The sequence below is a fragment of the Castor canadensis genome, chromosome 8 (assembly GCF_047511655.1).
Source record: "Castor canadensis chromosome 8, mCasCan1.hap1v2, whole genome shotgun sequence".
Lineage (NCBI taxonomy): Eukaryota > Metazoa > Chordata > Mammalia > Rodentia > Castoridae > Castor > Castor canadensis.
Genome location: NC_133393.1, coordinates 114519549 through 114539954, shown reverse-complemented (window position 1 = coordinate 114539954; position 20406 = coordinate 114519549). Strand labels below are relative to the sequence as shown.

The following is a 20406-nucleotide window of genomic DNA, read 5'->3' as shown; positions in this document are numbered from 1 at the left end:
TGTGCATACAATGTTTGGGTCATTTCTCCCCCCTTATCCCCACTCCCTCCCTTACTCCCCCACCCTCTCGCTACCTGGCAAAACTATTTTGCCCTTATCTCTAATTTGTTGAAGAGAGAGTATAAGCAATAATAGAAGGACCAAGGGTTTTTGCTAGTTGAGATAAGGATAGCTATACAAGGAGTTGACTCACATTGCTTTCATGTACATGTGTGTTACTTTCTAAGTTAATTCTTTTCAAACTAACTTTTCTCTAGTTTCTGGTCCCCTTTTCCTATTGGCCTCAATCACTTTAAATTATCTGCATTAGTTTCTCTGTATTGAGGGCAACAAATGCTATCTATTTTTTTAGGTGTCTTACTTATCTTCATCCCTCTCTTGTGTGCTCTCACTTTATCATGTGATCAAAGTCCAATCCCCTTGTTGTGTTTGCCCTTGATCTAACGTCCACATATGAGGGAGAACATATGATTTTTGGTCTTTTGGGCCAAGCTAACCTCACTCAGAATAATGTTCTCCAGTTCCATCCATTTACCTGTGAATGATAACATTTCATTCTTCTTCATGGCTGCATAAAATTCCATTGTGTGTAAATACCACATTTTCTGAATCCATTCATCAGTAGTGGGGCATCTTGGCTGTTTCCATAACTTGGCTATTGTGAATAGTGCTGCAATAAACATAGGTGTGCAGGTGCCTCTGGAGTAACCTGCGTCACATTCTTTTGGGTATATCCCCAAGAGTGGTATGGCTGGATCATATGGTAGATCCATGTTTAGATTTTTAAGAAGCCTCCAAATTTTTTTCCAGAGTGGTTGTACTAGTTTACATTTCCACCAGCAGCATAAGAGGGTTCCTTTATCCCTGCATCCGCGCCAACACCAATTGTTAGAAGTTTTTTTGATGATAGTATTCTAACAGGGGTGACGTGGACTCTTAGTGTGGTTTTAATTTGCATTTCCTTTATTGCTAAGAATGGTGAGAATTTTTCCATGTGTTTTTTGGCCATTTGAAAAGCTTCTTTTGAGAAAGTTCTGTTTAGTTCACTTGCCCATTTTTTTATTGGTTCATTATTTTTGGGAGAATTTAGTTTTTTGAGTTCCCTATATATTCTGGTTAACAGTCCTTTGACTGATGTATAGCTGGCAAATATTTTCTACCACTCTGTGGGTGGTCTCTTTAGTTTAGAGACCATTTCTTTTGTTAAGCAGAAGCTTTTTAGTTTTATGAAGTCCCATTTATCTATGCTATCTCTTAGTTGCTGAGCTGCCGGGGTTCCATTGAGAAAGTTCTTTCCTATACCTATTAGTTCCAAAGTATTTCCTAGTCTTTCCTGTACCAACTTTTACTATGTTGATTCTACCAATCCATGAGCATGGGAGATCTCTCCACTTTCTATAGTCTTCCTGATTCTCTTTCTTCAGAATTTTATAGTTTTCCTTGTAGAGGTCGTTGACATCCTTTGTTAAGTTTATACCTAGGTATTTGATTTTTTTTTTGAGGCTATTGTAAATTGAATTGTTTTTATATATTCTTTCTTGGTTTGTTCATTATTAGTGTATAGAAATGCTAATGATTTTTCTATGTTGATTTTATATCCTGCTACCTTGCTATACCTGTTGATGGTGTCTAGAAGCTTTTGAGTACAGTTTTTTTGGGTCTTTAAGGTATAGGATCATATCATCTGCAAATAAGAATATTTTGAGAGTTTCTTTACCTATTTGCATTCCTTTTAGTCCTTTTTTCCCCCTAATTACTCTGGCTAGGAATTCCAGTACTATGTTGAATAGAAGTGGAGACAGTGGTCATCCTTGTCTTGTTCCTGATTTTAGAGGGAATGGTTTCAGTTTTTCACCATTATGTATAATGCTGGCTGTAGGTTTGTCATATATAGCTTTTATAATATTGAGATACTTTGCTTCTATTCCTAGTTTTCTTAGAGCTTTTATCATGAAATGGTGTTATATTTTATCAAAGTCTTTTTCTGCATCTATTGAGATGATCAAGTGGTTTTTGTCTTCACTTCTGTTAATGTGGTTTATTATGTTTATTGATTTTCATATGTTGAACCACCCCTGCATTCCTGGGATGAAGACTACTTGGTAGTGGTGAATAATCTTTTTGATATGTTGTTGAATTCAGTTTGCCATTATTTTATTGAGGATTATTGCATCAATGTTCATTAAGGAGATTGGCTTATTGTTCTCCTGGTTTTGGGATAAGTGTAATACTGGCTCATAAAATGTGTTAGGCAGTTTTCCTTCCCTTTCTATTTCGTGGAACAGTTTGAGGAGGGTTGGTATCAGTTCTTCTTTAAAGGTCTGATAGAATTCAGCAGAGAAGCCATCAGGTCCTGGATTTTTCTTTTTAAGGAGACTGTTGATTGCAGTTTTAATTTCATTTTGTGTTGTAGATCTATTCAGGTGATTAATGTCCTCTTGGTTCTGTTTTGGATGATTATAAGTATCTAGAAATCTGTCCGTTTCTTCAAGATTTTCAAATTTATTTGAATATAGGTTCTCAAAGTAGTCTCTGATGATTTTCTGGACTTCCATGGTGTTTGTTGTTATCTCCCCTTTTGGATTCCTGATTTTACTAATTCGGGTGTTTTCTCTCTTCATTTTAGCCAGGGGTCTATTCATCTTGTTTATTTTTTCAAAGAACCAACTTTTTGTTTCATTAATTGTTTGTATGGTTTTTTTGCTTTCTATTTCATTGATTTCAGCTCTTATTTTTATTATTTCTCTCCTTCCATTTGTTTTGGGATTTGCTTGTTCTTGTTTTTCTAGAAGTTTTAGCTGTATCATTAGGTCATTGATTTGGAATCTTTCAGTCTTTTTAATATAGGTACTCATGGCTATAAACTTTCCTCTCAGGACTGCCTTTGCTGTGTCCCATAGGTTCCGGTAGGTTGTGTTTTCATTTTCATTGACTTCCAGGAACTTTTTAATTTCCTCTTTTATTTCATCAATGACCCATTGTTCATTAAGTAATGAGCTATTCAGTTTCCAGCTGTTTGCATGTTTTTGTCTTTATTTTTGTTGTTGAGTTCTAGTTTTATTGAATTGTAATCAGATAGAATGCATGGTATAACTTCTATTTTCTTATATTTGCTGAGACTTGTTTTGTGCCCTAGGATATGATCTAGTTTGGAGAAGGTTCCATGGGCTGCTTAGAAAAATGTATATTGTTTAGAAGTTGGATGAAATGTTCTTTAGACATCAATTAGGTCCATTTGGTCTATGGTATATTTTAGATCTAGGATTTCTTTATTGATTTTTTGTTTGGATGACCTATCTATTGATGATAATGGGGTGTTAAAGTTCCTGCGACCACTGTGTAGGAGTTAATATATGCTTTTAGGTCCTTCAAGTTATGTTTGATGAAATTGGGTGCATTGACATTGGGTGCATATAGGTTGATAATTGTTATTTCCTTTTGGTCTATTTCCCCGTTTATTAGTATGGAATATTCTTTATCTTTTTTGATCAATGCAGGTTTGAAGTCTACTTTGTCAGAGCTAAGTATTGCTTCTCCTGCCTGTTTTCAGGGGCCATTGGCTTGGTAAATCTTCTTCCAGCCTTTCTTCCTAAGCCTATGCTTATTTCTCTCAGTGAGATGGGTCTCTTGTAAGCAACAAATTGTTGGATCTTCCTTTTTAATCCAGTTCATCAAGCAGTGTCTTTTGATGGGGGAATTAAGTCTGTTAACATTAAGTGTTAGTACTGACAGGTATGAGGTGATTCCTGTCATTTAGTTGCCTTAGTTGTTTGAAGGTTTGATTGTGTCTACCTAAATCAATGTTACTCTCTACTTTCTTGATTTTTATTTTCCTGTGGTTTGGTACTGCCTGCTATTTCATGGTTATGTTGGGTTTCACTTTCTGTGTGCAGAATCCCTTGAAGAATCTTTTGTAGTGGTAGCTTCATGGTCATATATTGTTTTAATTTCTGCTTATCATGGAAGACTTTTATTGCTCCATCTATTTTGAATGATAGTTTTGCTGGGTAGAGTATCCTGGGGTTGAAATTATTTTCATTCAGTGCCCGGAAGGTCTCACCCCATGCTCTTCTTGCTTTTAATGTTTCTGTTGAGAAGTCTGCTGTAATTTTAATGGGTTTACTTTGTGTGTTACTTGTTTTTTCTCTCTTACAGTCTTCAATATTCTTTCTTGAGTCTCTGTACTTGTTGTTTTAATGATAATATGACATGGGGTGGTTCTATTTTGGTCAGGTCTGTTTGGTGTTCTGGAGGCCTCTTGCACCTGTATGGGCATAGATTCCTCTAGATTTGGGAAATTTTCTGTAATTATTTTGTTGAATATATTACTCATTCCTTTTGCTTTCACCTCTTTTCCTTCTTCAGTACCCATGATTCTCAGGTTTGGTTTTTTGATGGAGTCAGTAAGTTCTTGCATTTTCTTTTCACAGGTCTTGAGTTGTTTTAGTAATAGTTCTTTGGTTTTTCCTCTAATTACCATTTCATCTTCGAGTTCTGAGATTCTGCCTTCTGCTTGTTCTAGTCTGTTGGATTGGCCTTCCATTTTGTTTTGCATTTCTGTTTCATTCTTTTATCTGAGGTTTTCCATATCCTGAGTCACGTCCTCTTTAAATTGTCTATTTTCATCCTTAGTTCATTTATCTCTTTATTTATCGTGTTCTGTGTTTCACTTTGGTGTTTATACAGTGCCTCTATAGTTTCTTTTATTTGTTTTTGTGCTTTGTCAAATTCTCTATTTTTGTTGTCTAGGAATTTGAGTGTCTCCTGTACATTTTGGTTGACCATATCCAGTATCATCTCTATAAAATTCTCATTGATTACCTGCAGGATTTCTTCTTTCACATTGTTCTTGTGGGCTTCATTGGGTTCTTTGGCATAGTTTATCTTCATTTTGTTGGAGTCTGGATGTGAGTATCTGTTTTCTTCATTTCCCTCTGATTCCTGTACTAAATTATTACTGGGGGGAAACTGGTTTCCCTCTTTTTTCCGTCTTCCCATCATTGCCCTTGCTATTGTTTCTTCCCTGTACTGTGTGCAATTAAGTACCTTCTAGCTTGTGATAATAACAATGGTGATATCTAGAATGGGAGGGTGAGAGGAGAGGGAAAGCAAAGAAAGTAAAGATAAAGGGAAAAACAAACAAACAACTAAAAACAAACTAACAAACAACAACAACAAAAAAACCAGTGCCAAAGAAATAAACAGGAAGAGATAGTGTACTAATCAACAGTAAGCTGAACAGGCATTAGAGAGACAGAGAGAGAATTAAAAAAAATCCCCAAGTTCAAATGCAATAGAGTTTCCATCTTAGTAATTTTGGTGTTAGTCCCTCAGTGTCCAATCCTGGAGACGGTGTCTCAGAAGCAGCTCTGTCATTGTCTCATCAAAGGGGAAAAAAAGAAACAAAAAACAAAACAAACAAAAAACCAAAACCAAACCAAAACAAAATATCCCAAGATCAAATGCAATACAGTTTCAGTTAGACTTTCAGCATGCAGTTCAAGTTCAGTGGTTGTCTCATCAAAGGACGAGAAAAAAAAGAAGAGTCTGGAGACAGTTCTGTGAATGTCTATCTGAGGCTGCAGCTCACCTGCCCATTGCTGTCAGCTGGCTGATGCTGCAGGCTTTATTTATGCAGATCTCAGGAGTGAGCTTAACACTCACCTAGCCCTGCAGGCTTTGTTTACTTAGAGTTCTCCTGGGCATGACCGCCACTGTTAGAAGCTTTCCCCTCTCCAAGCACACTGACGGAGGTGGCGCTACACCTGCCTTCTCCGGCTGGCTTATTTATTTATAGTTCATGTGGGAAGTGTCCCTTCCCCCTCTCCAGTGGAGCTTTCCTCACACTGCCACTTTTACAAGGTTTCTGGCTCCAAGGTTGCTGGGCAGGGGCTGTCACTCCTGCCGTCTCCAGCTGGCTTGTTTATTTACAGTTAAAAATATGGAATGCTTCACGAATTTGAGTGTCATCCATGCACAGGGGCCAGCTAATCTTTTCTGTATCATTCCAATTTTAGTATATGTGCTGCCAAAGTGAGCACCTATGCGCTTTTTAATAGTGTATAATATTCCACCAAATATAGGTACATAATTGATTTGAAGCAGCCCAGCTCATAAATATGTATAATATTTCCAATACTGCACTGAAGTTCCTTGCGATCTGTTATCTTGCTCAGATATGACAAGATAAGTAACTGGGAGTGGACTATCTCAGTAAAAAGATATGTGAAATTTAAATTTTTGTAAATATTGTGAAGTTACAGTAGACAGTATTTCAGTTTCTATTTCCTCTGAGTGCATGAAGGTATGTAGGAAAGTGCCACTTCCCCCACCCTTGTCCACAATATGTGGAACCAAACTTTCATGGTCCATATGGTAGATTAGAACAGTGTCTATTTGTAGTTAAAATTTGCATTTCTCTTAAATGAATTTTGCCATCTTACTTTTTTTTTATATCCTATTTCTATAAAATGTTTATATCCCTTGCCCTGGAGGAAGAGAATGCTAGTGGCTTCAATATCTCATTTGTTGTTTATCAAGAAGTCATTTTCCAGCATTCTGTAGGCAAGTTGTTAAATTCTTACTGAAGGGATGTGAACAGAATTATGTGTATAATGTCTTAGTTATTAGTTTCTTACTAATGAGTGAAATTTTAATAATGGCAGATGGAAGGGTAGGCCAGATGTTTTGGGCCAGGGATAGAAGTAACATTTTTAGGAAAACCTAACAACAATGTGACTTCTTTATTTTGTGAGATAGGAAAAGGAAAATTTAACTTAAAAAGCTAATTGTAGCTATTCCTATGTTAGTATTTGTTACAGGACTTCAACTGCATCTTAAAATAATTGTTTTTTTCTTGTTGGTATGTAGATGCTACTACAAATAGCAAAAAGAAAAGACCAAATCACTCATGCAAACTTTCCTCTGCCAGTTTTGTGTTGGTTCTTTGATTTTCTTTATCATTTCTCTTCTTTGGCTCAACTAATATTTATTCTGTTCTTTTTTAAATATTTTGTTTTGTTTTTGTGTAGTCGAGCTGACCACATAAATATCCTTTAATAAAATCAAGATTTTTGAGTCATTTTAAGAAGGCTCTGCTCCCCATGGAATCTTTATTTATTGTTTCAGTTTTTTGCAAGCAAATATTTTTTAAAGTCATCTTGACATTTATCTCACACAATACCTAAAGATCAATGCCAGATAGATTACAGACATAAAAGTGATAGGAAAAATGCAACAGTATTAGAAGAAAACAAAGGAAAGTAACTTTTGACAGGTAAATGTACACTTTTTAAATCCATTAAGATTTCAATTTACTATTAATTAGAAAAAGTAAACACAAAAGGCAATTTTCATTTGTTGAGAATTGTACTTGTATCCTGAATGTCTGATGAACTCTGAAAAGTAGTAAGAAAAACAGACAACAAATAAAGGGATGAAATATGGTCACATCACATGAGAAGATAATCAAGTGTGTAATAAATACATGGCAAAAGTCTCCTATCATCACTCACTAAGGAAATACAGCTTAAAGGTAGAATATAAGCATCATATATTCACCAAAATAATGAATGTTTTAAATAGTGAATGTTTGAAAATATTGGTGAGTATGTGAACCAATTGAAATCCTCAAAAGCCGCTTGTGGGAGTGGGACTAGGAAAACTTTCTGGAAGCATCTTCAAGAACTGAGCATTACTGAGCTTACAATCCAACAATATAATTTCTGACAGAATCATGTACTACATACATTACAAAAAAAGGCATAAGATAGTATGCAGTATCCCAAACTGGAAATGATTAAATTTCATCAAAACAAATAAACAAGCTGTGTTCTCAAAAAAAAATACTAAAGAAAAACTAATATAAGTTATTTTGGATTAAACAAATACATGAAGTAATATGGATGAATTTCACAAACAGGTTAAGCCATATACTCTAAACAGGTGATAGTGCCCTTGACAAGGTGGGCACTGGTTGTATGCAGTGACAAATTTATCTTATGTTTGTAAGAAATCACATGCATATACAAAGGATGCAAAGTTTCAATTAAGGAAGTTGAATAAATTCTAATGTACAGCATGGTGAATACAGTTTTATATACTATTTTAGTTTTAGTAACTATCTGAGGTGATGGGCATATTAATGGACTTGACTGTGATCATTTCACAATGTAGACAAATAACAGAATTCGTTGCACATCTGAAATATGTACAATTCCTATTTGGTAACCACATCTCAATAAAACTGAGGAAAACTCAGATGGACATAGATTGCATCAACCACTAGACAGAATATCAGTGGCATAAATATTTCATGGGGAATTTGGTTAGTACATAAAAATCTAAAACTGCTTTGGGTGTAACAACAAAAAAAGATACTTGAGAAACATTGTTTAAAGAAAAACAAAGAAATCAGCAGACCAGATTTAAATGCATAAGGATTGAAGGATCCTTTTTGTATGAAGTTGTAAGTAGATGTATGATGCTGTAAGTCAGGACGTGATTATTACCCCGATTGGAAGAGGAAGTGTAGTGATAGGAGGAAATAGGAGAAGCTTCTTCAGAGCTATTTAAATTCCTTTTCTTGAGTTGGGTGCTTTTGTTTGTTTGTTTATTCATATGAGCATATAATGTTTGGGTCATTTTCCCCCTACCCCCTACCCTCACCCTTTCCCCTGCCTCCGTCCCTCTCCCCCCGACCCCCTCACTTCCAGGCAGAAACTGTTTTGTCCTAATCTCTAATTTTGTTGAAGAGAGAGTATAAACAATAATAGGAAGGACAAAGGGTTTTTGCTAGTTGAGATAAGGATAGCTATACAGGGAGATTCCTTGCATTGCTTCCATGTACATATGTGTTATATTCTAAGTTGATTCTTCTGGAACTAACCTTTTCTCTTGCTCCTGATCCCCTTCTCCTATTGGCCTCTGTCACTTTAAAGTTTCTGCATTAGTTCCTTTGCATTGAGGACATCAAATACTATCATGATTTTTGGGTTTCTTCCCTATCCTCATACCTCCCTTGTGTGCTCTTGCTGTATCATGTGACCAAAGTCCAATCACTTTGCTGTATTTGCCCTTTATCTAAAGTCTGCCTATGAGGGAGAACATATGATTTTTGGTCTTCTGAGCCTGGCTAACCTTGCTCAAAATGATGTTCTCTAGTTCCATCCATTTACTTGCAAATGATAAGATTTCATTCTTCTTCATGGCTGAGTAGAATTCCACTGTGTACAAATACCACATTTATCAATTCATTCATCAATAATGGGGCATCTTGGTTGTTTCCATAACTTGGTTATTGTGAATAGTGCTGCAATAAACATGGGTGTGCAGGTGCCTCTGGAGTAACTTGAGTTGCATTCCTTTGGGTATATCCCCAGGAGTGGGATTGCTGGATCATATGGCAGATCTATGTTCAGATTTTTAAGAAACCTCCAAATTTTTTTCCAGAGTGGTTATACTAGCTTTCTTTCCCACAAGCAGTGTATAAGGGTTCTTTTTTTCCCCACATCCTCACCAACACCTGCTGTTGGTGGTGTTTCTAATGATGGCTATTCTAACAGGGGTGAGGTGGAATCTTAGTGTGGTTTTGATTTGCATTTCCTTAATAGCTAGAGATGGTGAGTATTTTTTCATGTGTTTTTTGGCCATTTGAGTTTCTTCTTTTGAGAAAGTTCTGTTTAGTTCACTTGCCCATTTCTTTATTGGTTCATTAATTTTGGGAGAATTTAGATTTTAAGTTCTGGTTATCAGTCCTTTGTCTGATGTGTAGCTGGGAAATATTTTCTCCCACTCTATGGGTGGTCTATTCAGTTTAGAGATCATTTCTTTTGTTGTGCAGAAGTTTTTTAGTTTTATGAAGTCCCATTTGTCTATACTTTCTTTTAGTGGCTGAGCTGCTGGGGTTCTACTGAGGATGTTCTTGCCTATACGTATTACTTCCAGGATATTCACTGCTTTTCCCTGTACTAACTTCAGAGTTTTAGGTCTGATATTAATGTGTTGATCCATTTTGAGTTGATACTAGTAAAGGGTGATAAACACGGATCTAGTTTCAGTTTTTTTGTAGACGATAATCACTTTTCCCAATAACTTTTGTTGAAGAGGCTGTGTTTTCTCCATCAATGGAAACAACCCACAACTTATAAATTCGATTAAACAATTACTCGTAGGAAGCATTTTTGCTGGGTTTATTATCTCAAATAACATCATCCTCATAAATAACCCCACTCTCACTATACCATTATACCTAAAACTAATAGCCTTAGGAGTCACTATCCTAGGTTTCACTATCACAATAGAACTCAACAACATAACCTACAACCTAAAACTCAACCTAAATTCCAACACCAAATCATTTTCTACAATACTTGGATTTTTCCCAACTATTATACACCATACTTCACCCAAAAACACACTAATACTCAGCCAAAAAGCAGCATCAACCCTCCTAGACATAATCTGAGTAGAAAAAACCACATCCAAATTAATAGCCAACATACAAATTAAAGCCTCTATCACCGTACCCAACCAAAAAGGAATAATCAAGCTATACTTCCCTATCCTTCCTACTATCAATAGCCTTAGCACTAACAAATATTATCTAACTATCATGAGTAATCTCAAGAACAATAAAAATACTTACAAAGACCAACCAGCCAACACCATTAATCAACTTCCATAACTATAAACAGCCGCAACACCCATAACATCTTTATTTGCATACTCCACCCCCTCACCACTATAAATAACCCAATCACTTGTATTATAAACAACCCCCAACACATCCACCTCATCATTCTTCACCAATCAAACCAAAAAAAATCAACTCAACAAACAAACCAAACACCAAAGCACCTCAAATAGCCACATTAGAACCCCACGTCTCAGGATAATCTTCAATAGCCATTGCCATAGTATAACCAAACACCACTATCATTTCACCTAAATAAACTAAGAACACCATTAAACCCAAAAAAGAACCATCAAAACTTAAAATCAACCCACAACCAACCCCACCACAGACAACCAACCCAAAACCACCATAAATAAGAGAATGCTTAGAAAAAATCCTACAAAGCCCAACATAAACATAACACTCAATAAATACATAGAATAAGTCATAATTTCCACATGGACTCAAACCAAGACTAATAACATGAAAAATCATCATTGTAATTCAACTACAGAAACTCTTAATGACAAACATCCGAAAAACACACCCATTAATAAATATTATTAACCACTCATTCATTGACCTCCCAATGCCATCCAATATCTCAGCATGATGAAACTTCAGCTCCCTACTAGGAATTTGCTTAATCCTACAAATCACAACAGGATTATTTCTAGCAATACACTACACATTACACACCACAACAGCATTCTCTTCAGTCACACATATCTGCCGAGACACAAACTACGGTTGAATTATCCGATATCTCCATGCCAATGAAGCTTCCATATTCTTTATTTGCCTATTCATACATATCGAAAAGATCATACATAATCAAATCAGTTTCATCCCAGGGATGCAGGATAGTTCAACATATGCAAATCATTATATTTGGGAGAAAAATCTTTGCCAGATATACATCAGACAAGGGATTAATACCAGTATATACAGGGAACTCAAAAACTAAACTCCCCAAAAAACAATGAAGAAATGAGCAAATTAACCAAATAGAGCTTTTTTAAAGAAAGAATTCCAAATGGCTAAAAAAGACAGGAAGAAATGCTCAACATCCCTGGTCATAAAGGAAATGCAAACCAAAACCATGTTAAGATTCCATCATATTCCTGTTAGAATAGCTACCATCAAGAACACAAATAACAACAAATGTTGATGAGGATGTAAGGAAAAAGGAACCCTCATACACTGTTGGTGGGAATGTAAGTTAGTACAACCTCTGAAAAACAACAGGGAGGTGCCTCAAACATCTAAAACCAGAACTGCCATTTGATCTGGCAATACCACTCTTAGGGAACTACCCAAAAGAATGTAAGTCAGGATGCAATAAAGACACTTGAACAACGATGTTTAATGCAGCACTGTTCAAAATAGGCAAGCTATGGAAACAACCCAGATTCCCTACACCTGATAAATGGATTAAGAAAATGTGGTATATATGCAATGGAGTTTTACTCAGTCATAAGGAAAATAAGTGGCTGCAATTGGAGGATATCATGTTAAGTGAAGTAAGCCAGGATCAAAAAGACAAAGGCTGCATGTTTTCTCTCATATGTGGGAAATAGACACAATGTAAGTACAAGAAATAAGAAATATTAAAAAAAAACAGATTATGCTAAGGGGAGATCACTAACAGGAGAGGGAGAGTAAAAAAGGAAGCTAAGGAGATGAATATGGGTGCTGTACTTTCTATACAAGAATGAATACAGAATTTTTAAACCTGTTGAAATCACCATAAGAAGGGAACTAAGGTAGAAAGAAGAAAAGTAGAGGGCATTCACCAATTTGAATTATATGCATATAAATGTCACAAGTAAACTCACTGTAGAGCAATCTTAAACAAACAAAAATGTTTTTTTTTCAAAAAGTAGAGAAGAAGAATGTGAGTTAAGTTACAAAAAAGGCACCTGCACACCCATGTTTATTGCAGCATTATTCACAATAGCCAAGCTATGGAAACAGCCAAGATTTCCCTCTACTGATGAATGGATTAAGAAAATACATTGGAATTTTACTTAGCCACAAGGAAGAATAAAACTTTGTCCATTTGTAAATGGATGGAACTGGAGAACATCATCTTAAGTGAAGTTAGCAAGACTCAGAAGGCCAAAAGTGGCATGTTCTTCTCATATGTGGAATGTAGACCTAAAACAAATGCAGCACCTTAAGGGGAGGTCACATAATAGAGGGGTAGGGTAAAAGAAGGAAACTAAGAAGGTGAATATGGTTGATGTACTTTCTATACAAGAATAATATAGACTAAATATAGAATTATTTAATGGGAACCCACCTAAGAAAGAGATTAAAGTAAAATGAAGGAAAATAGAGATGAACCAATTGGGTTTATATATATATATATATACACACATGGAAATATCACAAGAAAACTCCCTATATAGTTACCTTTATCTTAAAGAAGAAAAATGTCATTTTTTTTCTCTTTTTCTTTTCTCTTCTAGAACAGGTCTTGGGGGGTGAGCTGGGGGAGGGGGAGATGGTGTTGGTACCAGTAAGAAGGAGGAAGGGGTAAGGAAAGGAGGTAGGAGGGTGAATATGGTACAAAAAGTATGTACACATGTATGTAAATGCAAAAATAATATCTGTTGAAACCATTCCAGGAATAGGTAGAGGGGTAATTCAAGTATGATATATTTAATACATTGTAAGAACTTTTATAAATGCCACCATATATCCCCACCAAGCCCAACAATAAAGAAAAAAATCTGGAGAAACTTAAAAAAAAAAGTGGAAAACGGAGGTAAAACAGGTTTTGTCTGGACGGTTGGTACCAGTGCAAGGCAGGTATGATATAAGGAAAGGGTGAAGGAGGCAGTATGTAGTGGAAATATTATGTACTCATGTATGAAAATGGAAAAATGAGACCTGTTGAAACCATTCCAGGGATGAGGGAGAGAGGGGAATAAAGGAGAATGGTGGGTTGGATTTTCCAAGAAGGTGGCTAGAGGGAAATCTTGGAGAGACGCTGGAGACATACATTGCAGGCAAAACCACCGAGAAGACGCAAAATTTTGACCCCTCCACACCTCCAGCTGGCACAGAGCATCTCCAATTCACGTTAATGGAGACACCAGGAGGGCCCCTGGGCCGCCAGACACCCGCGCCCAGATGGCTTAGGAAGACGTGGACAAGGTGAGCTTCACGGTACACGGTACTCCCACAGACAACCCTGGGCCAGAGCAGCATAGCCCCCTGGACAGACTGACCTCCACCAGGGAAAAAAGAGAAACTGGGTAATAAGCAATAAGAACAATAAATACACAGGGGAAAGAGGGTTGGGCACACTGAGCACCGAAGACTGGGGGAAGGGAAACCTTCCCGGAACTGTAAATAAACAAGCTGGGTGGGCCGGAGAGGCTTCGGTGGGAGCGGGGGGCACGCGCCCAGCAACCAGGAGCGGAAAAGGTTGTTAGAGTGGTAGAGGGAGGAAAACTCCATAGGAGAGGGGGGAAGACCCACTTCCCACGTGAACTGTAAACAAACACTGCAGCTGGCAGGAGCAAAGCACTGCTCAGTAATCAGGAATGGGAAAGCTTGTGAAAGCGGCAGTGGGAGGAAAACTCCACACAGGAGAGGGGTAAGTGGGGGAAGATCCACTTCCCACAGGAGCTGTAAACAAACACACAGGCCTGAAAAAGTGGGTGCAGTGTCACCTCCCCCAGCACAGGAGAATTCTGAGTAAATAAAGCCTGTGGGGCCAGGTGAGTGCTAAGCTCACCCCTGAGATCTGCATAAATAAAGCCTGCAGCAACAGCAGGCTGACAGCAGCAGGCAGGCAAGCCACAGTTGCAGATACCATTCACAGAACTGTCTCCAGACTCTTTTTTTTTTCTCTCTCCCTACCTCTGATGAGAAAACAACTGAACTACACATGCATGCTGAAAAACTTACTGAAACTGTATTGCATTTGAACTTGGGACGCTTGGTGGGTTTTTGTTTTTTGGTTTTTTTTTTTTGTGCAGTTTTGTTCTACTTTATGCATCCCCTTTGATGAGACAACTACAAGAACAACATCTGAGGCACCATCTCCAGGATTGGAGACTGAGATGGACTCCAAAATTATTAAGACTGAAATTTCATTGTATTTGAACTTGGAGGGTATTTTTTTAATTTACTTTTTTATTACCTAATTTTCATTTTGTTTTATTTTATTTATATATATATATATATTCTTTCATTTACTTATTTTTCATTTTTATTCTTATCTTTCTTCTTTTTATTTTTTATTTTCAATCCTCTCTCTGTCTCTCTAATGCCTGTTCAGCTTACTGTCGATTAGTACACTAATGACTTGTTTATACCTTTGTAACTTCCTTGATTGATTCCCTGTTTTGTTTTCTCCTACTTGTCTGTTTATTTGTTTTTCCCTTTTTCTTTAAGTTCTTTGCTTTCCATCTCCTCTCACCCTTCCATTCTAAATCTTACCATTGTTATTATTACAAGCTAGAAAATACTTAATTGCACACAGTACAGGGACAGTAACAACACCAAGAACAATGACAGGAAGACAGAAAAAACAGGGAAACCAGTTTCCCCATAGCAAAAATTTAGTACAGGAACCAGAGGGAAATGAAGAAAACAGACACTCAGATCCAGACTCCAACAAAATGAAAATAAACTATGCCAAAGAACCCAATGAAGCCCAAAGAATAATTTAAAAGAAGATATACTACAGGTACTCAATGAGCATTTTATAGAGATGATACTGGATATGGTCAACCAAAATGTACAGGAGACACTCAAGAAATTCCAAGACAACAAAAATAGAGAATTTGAAAAAGCAAAAGAAGAAATAAAGGAAACCATAGAACCACTGTATAAACACCAAAGTGAAACAGAGAACACAATTAATAAACAGATAAATGAACTCAGAACAAAAATAGACAACATTAAAGACGAAACCACCCAGGATATGGATAACCTCAGAAAAAAGAACGAAACAGAACTGCAAAACAAAACAGAAGGCCAATCCAGCAGAATAGAATAAACAGAGGACAGAATCTCAGAACTTGATGATGAAATGGTAATCAAAGGAAAACTGGAGAACTATTAACTAAACAACTCAAGACCTGTAAAAAGAAAATGCAAGAACTCACCGACTCCATCGACTCCATCAAAAGACCAAACTGGAGAGTCATGGACATCGAAGAAGGGGAAGAGGTGCAGGAAAGGGAATGGGTAATATATTCAACAAAATAATAATGGAAAATTTCCCAAATCTAGAGAAAGATATTCCCATACACATGCAAGAGGCCTCCAGGACACCAAACAGACCAGATCAAAATAGAACTACCCCACGACATATTATCATTAAAACAACAAGTTCAGAAACTAGGGAAAGAATATTGAAGGCTGTAAGAGAGAAAAAACAAGTAACATACAAAGGTAAATCCATCAAAATTACAGCAGACTTCTCAACAGAAACATTAAAAGCAAATGAGCATGGGGTGAGATCTTCCAGGCACTGAATGAAAACAACTTCAACCCCAGGATACTCTACCCAGCAAAACTATCATTCAAAATACATGGAGCAATAAAAGTCTTCCATGATAGGCAGAAACTAAAACAATATGTGACCACAATGCCACCACTACAAAAGATTCTTCCAGGGATTTTGCACACAGAAAATGAAACCCAACTTAACCATGAAAAGACAGGCAGCTCCAAACCACAGGAAAAGAAAAAGCAAGAAAGTAGAGAATAACCTCAACTTAGGCAAACACAATCAAACCTTCAAACAACTAAGACAACTAAATGACAGGAATCACCACTTACCTATCAGTACTAACACTTAATGTTAACGGACTTAACTCACCCATCAAAAGACACTATTTGATGAAATGGATTAAAAGGAAGATCCAACAATTTGTTGCTTACAGGAGACCCATCAAACCGACAGAAATAAGCATAAGCTTAGGATAAAAGGTTGGAAGAAGATTTACCAAGCCAATGGCCCCCAAAAACAGGCAGAAGTAGCAATATTTATCTCTGACAAAGTAGACTTCAAACCTACATTGATCAAAGAAGATAAAGAAGGACATTCCATAGTAAGAAAAGGGGAAATAGACCAAAAGGAAATAATAATCATCAACCTGTATGCACCCAATGTCAATGCACCCAATTTCATCAAACATACACTGAAGGACCTAAAAGCATATATTAATGCCAACACATGGGTTGTGGGAGACTTTAAGATCCCATTATCATCAATAGATAGGTCATCCAAACAAAAAATCAATAAAGAAATCCAAGATCTAAAATATACAAAAGATCAAATGGACCTAGTTGATGTCTACAGAACATTTCATCCAACTTCTACACAATATACATTCTTCTCAGCAGCCCATGGAACCTTCTCCAAAATAGATCATATCCTAGGGAACAAAGCAAGCCTCAGCAAATATAGGAAAATAGAAATTATACTGTGCATTCTATCTGATCACAATGCAGTAAAACTAGAACTCAACAACAAAAGTAAAGACAAAAAACATGCAAACAGCTGGAAACTAAATAACTCATTACTTAATGAACAATGGATCATTGATGAAATAAAACAGGAAATTAAAAGGTTCCTGGAAGCCAATGAAAATGAAAACACAACCTACTGGAACCTATGGGACACAGCAAAGGCAGTCCTGAGAGAAAAGTTTACAGCCATGAGTGCATATATTAAAAAGACTGAAAGATCCCAAATCAATGACCTAATGATACATCTCAAACTCCTAGAAAAACAAGAACAAGCAAATCCCAAAACAAATAGAAGGAGAGAAATAATAAAAATAAGAGCTGAAATCAATGAAATAGAAACCAAAAAAACCATACAAAGAATTAATGAAACAAAAAGTTGGCTCTTTGAAAAAATAAACAAGATCGACAGACCCCTGACAAGCCTGACTAAAATGAGGAGAGAAAAAAACCCAAATTAGTAGAATCAGAAATGCAAAAGGGGAGATAATAACAAACACCATGGAAGTCCAGGAAATCATCAGAGACTACTTCGAGAACCTATTTTCAAATAAATTTGAAAATCTAAAAGAAATGGACAGATTTCTAGATACATATGAGCATCCAAAACTGAACCAAGAGGAAATTAATCACTTGAATAGATGTATAACACAAAATGAAATTGAAGCAGCAATCAAGAGTCTCCCCAAAAAGAAAAGTCCAAGACCTGATGGATTCTCTGCTGAATTCTATCAGACCTTCAAAAAAGAACTGATACCAACTCTCCTTAAACTGTTCCACGAAATAGAAAGGGAAGGAAAACTGCCAAACACATTTTATGAAGCCAGTATTACACTTATCCCAAAACCAGGCAAAGACACCTCCAAAAAGGAGAACTATAGGCCAATCTCCTTAATGAACATTAATGCAAAAATACTCAACAAAATATGGCAAACCGAATTCAACAACACATCAAAAAGTTTATTCACTGTGACCAAGTCGGCTTCATCCCAGGGATGCAGGGGTGGTTCAACATATGAAAATCAATAAACATAATAATCTACATAAACAGAAGCAAAGACAAAAACCACTTGATCATCTCAATAGATGAAGAAAAAGCCTTTGATAAGATCCAACACCATTTCATGATAAAAGCTCTAAGAAAACTAGGAATAGAAGGAAAGTATGTCAACACTATAAAAGCTATATATGACAAATCTACAGCCAGCATTATACTAAACAGAGAAAAACTGAAACCATTCAATTTAAAATTAGGAACCAGACAAGGATGCCCACTATCTCCACTCCTATTCAACATAGTACTGGAATTCCTAGACAGAGCAATTAGGCAAGAAGAAGGAATAAAAGGAATACAAATAGGTAAAGAAACTGTCAAAATATCTCTATTTGCAGATGACATGATCCTATACCTTAAAGACCCAAAAAACTCAACTCAGAAGCTTCTAGACAACATCAATAGCTATAGCAAGTTAGCAGGATATAAAATCAACATAGAAAAATCATTAGCACTTCTATACACTAACAATGACCAAACTAAAAAAGAATGTATGAAAACAAGTCCATTTACAATAGCCTCAAAAAAAATCAAATACCTAGGTGTAAACCTAACAAAAGATGTGAATGACCTCTACAAGGAAAACTATAAACTTCTGAAGAAAGAGATTGAGGAAGACTATAGAAAGTGGAGAGATCTCCCATGCTCATGGATTGGTAGAATCAACATAGTAAAAATGTCTATACTCTCAAAAGTAATCTACATGTTTAATGCAATTCCCATCAAAATTCCAATGACATTCATTAAAGAGATTGAAAAATCTACTGTGAAATTTATATGGAAACACAAGAGGCCACGAATAGCCAAGGCAGTACTCAGTCAACAGAACAATGCAGGAGGTATCACGGTACTCGACTTCAAACTATATTACAAAGCAATAATGATAAAAACAGCATGGTACTGGCACAAAAACAGACATGAAGACCAGTGGAACAGAATAGAGGACCCAGATATGAAGCCACACAACTAGAACCAACTTATCTTTGACAAAGAAGCTAAAAATATACAATGGAGAAATAGCAGCCTCTTCAACAAAAACTGCTGGGAAAACTGGTTAACAGTCTGCAAAAAACTGAAACTAGATCCATGTATATCACCCTATACCAAGATTAACTCAAAATGGATCAAGCTTCTTAATATCAGACCACAAACTCTAAAGTTGATACAGGAAAGATTAGGAAATACTCTGGAATTAGTAGGTATAGGCAAGAACTTTCTCAATGAAACCCCAGCAGCACATCAACTAAGAGATAGCATAGATAAATGGGACCTCATAAAACTAAAAAGCTTCTGTTCATCAAAAGAAATGGTCTCTAAACTGAAGAGAACACCCACAGAGTGGGAGAAAATATTTGCCAACTATACATCAGACAAAGGACTGATAACCAGAATATATAAGGGAACTTAAAAAACCAAATTCTCCCAAAACTAATGAACCAATAAAGAAATGGGCAAGTGAACTAAACAGAACTTTCTCAAAAGAAGAAATTCAAATGGCCAGAAAACACATGAAAAAATGCTCACCATCTCTAGCAATAAAGGAAATGCAAATTAAAACCACACTAAGATTCCACCTCACCCCTGTTACAATAGCCATCATTAGCAACACCACCAACAACAGGTGTTGGCGAGGATGCGGGGAAAAAGGAACCCTCTTACGCTGTTGGTGGGAATTTAAACTAGTACAACCACTCTGGAAAAAAATTTGGAGGCTACTTAAAATGCTAAACATTGATCTACCATTTGATCCAACAATACCACTCTTAGGGATATACCCAAAAGACTGTGACACAGGTTACTCCAGAGGCACCTGCACACCCATGTTTATTGCAGCACTATTCACAATAGCCAAGTTATGGAAACAGCCAAGATGCCCCACCACTGACGAATGGATTAAGAAAATGTGGTACCTACACAGAATGAAATTTTATGCAACCATGAAGAAGAATGAAATGTTATCATTCGCTGGTAAATGGATGGAACTGGAGAACATCATTCTGAGTGAGGTTAGCCTGGCCCAAAAGACCAAAAATCATATGTTCTCCCTCATATGTGGACATTAGATCAAGGGCAAACACAACAAGGGGATTGGACTTTGAGCACATGATAAAATGAGAATACAGAAGGGAGGGGTGAGGATAGATAAGACACCTAAAAATTTAGCTAGCATTTGTTGTCC

The 20406-nt window shown here is 36.5% G+C and overlaps 1 non-coding gene across 1 annotated transcript; it reads right to left on the bottom strand.

Moving 5' to 3' along the window:
- Positions 1–5935: 5935 nt before the first annotated feature.
- LOC141426028 (U6 spliceosomal RNA) lies at positions 5936–6041 on the bottom strand. The gene has a single exon (XR_012451141.1). It is a non-coding gene; the product is annotated as a U6 spliceosomal RNA (small nuclear RNA).
- Between the last annotated feature and the right edge of the window lie 14365 nt (positions 6042–20406).